The sequence below is a fragment of the Triticum dicoccoides genome, chromosome 2B, assembly GCF_002162155.2.
Source record: "Triticum dicoccoides isolate Atlit2015 ecotype Zavitan chromosome 2B, WEW_v2.0, whole genome shotgun sequence".
Lineage (NCBI taxonomy): Eukaryota > Viridiplantae > Streptophyta > Magnoliopsida > Poales > Poaceae > Triticum > Triticum dicoccoides.
Window position 1 is genome coordinate 750977307 of NC_041383.1, and position 4789 is coordinate 750982095.

Here is a 4789-nt window from a genome sequence, read left to right on the forward strand (position 1 = left end):
TTTCTGCAAGTAAAGGATAACAACACCATGCCTTTTTTACGAAAATGTCATAGTAAATAATCTTCATTTTCTGTCATTCATGTGTGTACTGTCAGTATGATGGAAAAATAATATTTTCACATGAACATTTTAGATATTACTCCTAACTCTTTAATTTCTTGAGTAACAGAAGCAGAGGCAGAAGAATGCCTTCTGGACTCAAAAGCCAACTTGATCTCAGCCGTTTGAAAAATATTGTTGTGGTTTTGGTTTGCAATATAAATTTTTGAACACCCAACTTTGAAATCCTGGGTCCGAAGTTGTGTTGCTTGATTGCATTAGTTTAGGCATGTATATGACATTTTTTGATCTATATAAAATATTCTGCTATTTATGTGTGGGACCAGGTAGCTGCTCTGGTTCCTCAGACGGAGCAGGTGTCTCCTCTGCCGCGGGTGACGCCTCCTGTGCCCGAGCCTGTGGTCGTCGGCGATGTCAACAAAGAAGACGTTAGTCATCTATCTCCTTTAATTTTTTGTAAAATCCTAGGTGTGCTCTGGTCAGTCCTTTTGTCTATTTTTGGGGAAGTCCAGGGTTTCTTTTTATCTTTAATCGATGGACTCCATATCTATATTCTGTAGATGTGTTAGGTAACTAGCTAGGTTACATGTGTTGAGCCCTGTATAGGCAATATTTTGATCTAGATAAATTATTCTGCTAATAAATCCACCTAGGTCTGGTGAGTGTGCTAATACAAATACGTTAATACAAATACGTAGCTTGACCGTGGAATTGAATTGCCTACGTAGGTGATTGTGAAAATATTTTCTCCAACTTAAGGATAACCACATCATGCCTTGTTTATGAAAATGTCATATTCTATGGTCATGAAGTAAATAATCTTCATTTTCTATCATTCATATCAGTATTGTCATTACGATGGACAAAGAATCTTTTCACATGAGTACAAGGCAAATAAGTTATTAAAATGTTGAGTACATGTTTGGTTGCACTTGATCAATCTTTGGTTTAAATGTTCCATAAGTGGTTGTGGCAATGATTTTAAACATTGATTATCTCTAAGCAATGGCTATTTTAGAAAGAAATTGGATATCATCAATGTTTTACTTGAGTTGTTTTAATTAGTTCTTTTGTAGGGTTTTTATCATTTATGCCACCAGTTGTATCCCACTACTCAGTTTTTCCCTTAGAAGTTACAGCCGCTAAAAAATGGCATCGGTTCGTGAGATGCTTACTCAAAAATGCCAGTAGATGTATCAAAAATGCCATCGTTCCGTTAGATGTTTGCTCAATAATGCCATTAGACATTGTTATTTTCATGTAAAACTTGTTGACCATCTAATATGACAAAAAAAAGCCCAGGCCCACATTTCAGTTCTCTCTATCTCACAATGATAAGTGTGGCCCCACTTGTGAGGAGTAAGCAAGCGAATAATCTTACCGGAAAAAAAGAACGCTATTGGGATCAAGTGGGCCCACACTTTATTGTAGTGAGATAGAGGGAGAGCTGGCATGTTGGTCCATAGGTATTGATGCCATTATAGCATGTCAAGATAGATTTGATATCACAATAATGATGTGCAGTGGCATTTTTGAGCATGTGTCTAACGAAGCGATGGCTTTTTTTAGCAGTAGAGATTCCTAGTGGTGATACTTAGTTATGGGACACAACTGGTGGCATAAATGATAAAAACCCTTTTTTGTAAATACAACATTTGGGATCACTTATTGTCAGAATTCATAATAATTAACTACTTTACCTAGAACGTTGAATGGTTCAGGAACATTGATGGGTGGGGTATCGATCAACAGGGGAAACTTCCATGACGATAACATGGGGACTTTCAATATCCATCATCATAAGCACACAAAATTCTAACCCTAAATAAATACAGCTCACGAGCTATTTTATCTAGTCATGCATGTAAGTTATAAGTCTTTTTTTTGCATTAGTACATCTGTATGCTGCTCTGCCATGTTACATCATCAGTTCATGCATTTTTACGTAACAAGTGAATTTTGTTGCACTAAAGGGCCGTTTGGTTTGTGACTAACTTTGCCAAAGATTGCTATACCTAAGGTTAAGCAAGCTTGACTAACTTAAGTGAGTGTTTGGTTCCAGCCACACCTTAGGCAAGCCACACTTGGGTCCCACATGGCATACACACAATAAGTGTGGCAAGGTTCCTTAGGCTTGCCAACTTGTGGCTCTCATTTTGATGAACTAACCTTAGGCAAGTTTGGGAAAAATGTGTGGCAAAATGTGGCAATGCTAGTGCTCTCTTCGACATGTATGGTTGATCCTTCATTTTTTTACTATATGGTACTATCCCATTTAGTTGCTTATGTAGCAACTAATAAGTTATGCATTTATTTTTTCAACGCCATTTGAAGATATTTTACGCTGTCATCAATTACATTATGTTTCATAGACTATGTGCCTGCTGAATTATCATATTAAATATACTTACGCAATATTTTGTACTACATGTAGGTCCTAGGTGACGACGTTGACAGCGACCCAGAAACCCAGAGGATCTTCAGGAGGCAGAAATTGAGGCAGCTGAACAATGGTGAGCTCGAGAAAGATGTGAGGCCTAGATTCGGAAAGGGCTACGGATGCCCTTTCTGCAACAAGGTGATGAAAGGCGACCTGTCGAGTACCATCAACCATGCAATCGGAACATCCCAAGGCGGCACCAAGAATGGCTACACTTTCAGGGTGAAGCACGCCGCGTATGCCGACTACTTGATTAGGCTTCTTTGAGGATTTAGGGAAGTGCGCACCCTCGCAGCTAGAACTGATGCTCTTTTGGTTGTAACTATGCTAAGTACTACCGTATGCTATACTTCGTTGGTGAACGTTTATGGTTGAACTATGTGCACCAGTACTACTAAGTGGTGCTTGCTTTTGTATATATATATATATATATATATATATATATATATATATATATATATATATATATATATATATATATATATATATATATATGCATGGAAGCATTTAACTAAGGTAGAACTATGTTAATTGGTGTGTGGTTTGGCATCTCTGCTTGTTAAACTCGTGCTCATTAATCATCGGCTCATTTAGATTTAGTAGCATAAAACCCTGATTGGCTAGGTTCGTTTGAAGCTAGTTAAGCTTGTGAGCGCTAGTTAACAGATTTTGATGTGTTATGATATCCATGATGAGTGTGTACATGTGGTTTTCAAGGAGGACGGTGACTCAAAAATGAAATGCACTAGTTTGCTGCCTAAGGTGTTGATCCAAGTAATACTAGAACCATCATGTTGTGGCATGGCTACATGATGATCACAAAGTCTCGATCCAAGTAATACTAGATCACTTGATGAAAATTTCATCTGATGTTTTCACAAGTCTTGAGCATTAGGGTTTATGTACACAATTTTCAATCCCCAGCCCATCCACCCCAGACACGATCTTTGGATTGCATCACGTAGATGTACAAAATCCAGTTCCTAGGTCCTGCCCCAAGCGCCTACACTTGTGATTTTTTTTCCAGGATCCTAATTAAGCGCCTAAATAAGCGCCGCTGCATTGAAGGTGCCCAACGCCGACCAATCAATTTTTTCATAAGTATTTCTGCTATAGTAGGTAACTACCAATTACTCCCCGCATCTCTCCCCCTAGGTTACGCTCTAAAACCATCGCCGCCGCTCACACGCCCGCCTCCCTGCCGCCGGATATGAAATCCACTCGTCGAGGTCGATTGGCCGTCGTGACAGATCGTGGCCATGGACGTGAGGGGCCTGTCATGGACGGCGTCGTGACAGATCATGGACTTGCGGGGCTAACCACCGACGTCGTCATCCATCTTATGGATCAGGATCCCCACGAGAAAGCTTTGGACTACTCGGTGTCCGACCCAGAGAAGCATCGTGTCAACGAGGTGCAATACTCCGTCGTCGATCACAAGCAGCAGCACATGCACGGCATGGACTAGAATTCCATTACAGTAATTTTAATTTTTTAACCGTAGATCTGTCTTCAAGTTTAAGGTTAGAGGTTAATCATTAAACAATCAATGCATTGTTGAATTGGCATAATGGAATCTAGATCTAAATATAATGTTGATCATCAGTACGTAATGATCATTATTTATTCAATCAATCTTTGAGAAATTAATGGTTCATCCACTCCACAATTTAGTGCGTTTTGGTTTTATGCCAAAAGTCAGACACCATAAAGGTTGTGCATGTTTATTGACAATATTTTAAAAGTATATCATATGATTTATGCTTTCATATGGATTTTATATTGCCTTTTTCTCCTTAATTTTTCAAAGTTAATAAATATTTACTTTAAAAATAATTTATAGGCACTACAGTATGAAACTTAGGGAATATTAGGTACTGAAAACAATGGTGAAGCTTATATCATACATAATTTTAACTTGCAGCCTTATTCTCATGATTATGCGGACATTTCCGAAGGAGAGATGGATGTACACACTCAGAAAACCCTAGAAGAATTGCAGAATGGACAGTGCAACGTGCTTAGGCGTATGGCGTATTGTTGCGCGTTTTGTGGCAAATATTTGGACCCGGCTTTCGTTAGTATTCTTGAGCACGCCGAAGGAGTTGCCAAAGGATACCAAATGAAGCATGGTGTGAGGGCGAAACACAAGGCACTAGCCCAATATCTCAGGAATTTATCGGACAAAGAGAACGTCTGAAGAAGGCGTTATGAGAACCAGCATGCCAAAGAATAGATGAATAAACGTAACCCTGAAGAAGTTCTGGTTGGCATAAGTAGTCATTTGCG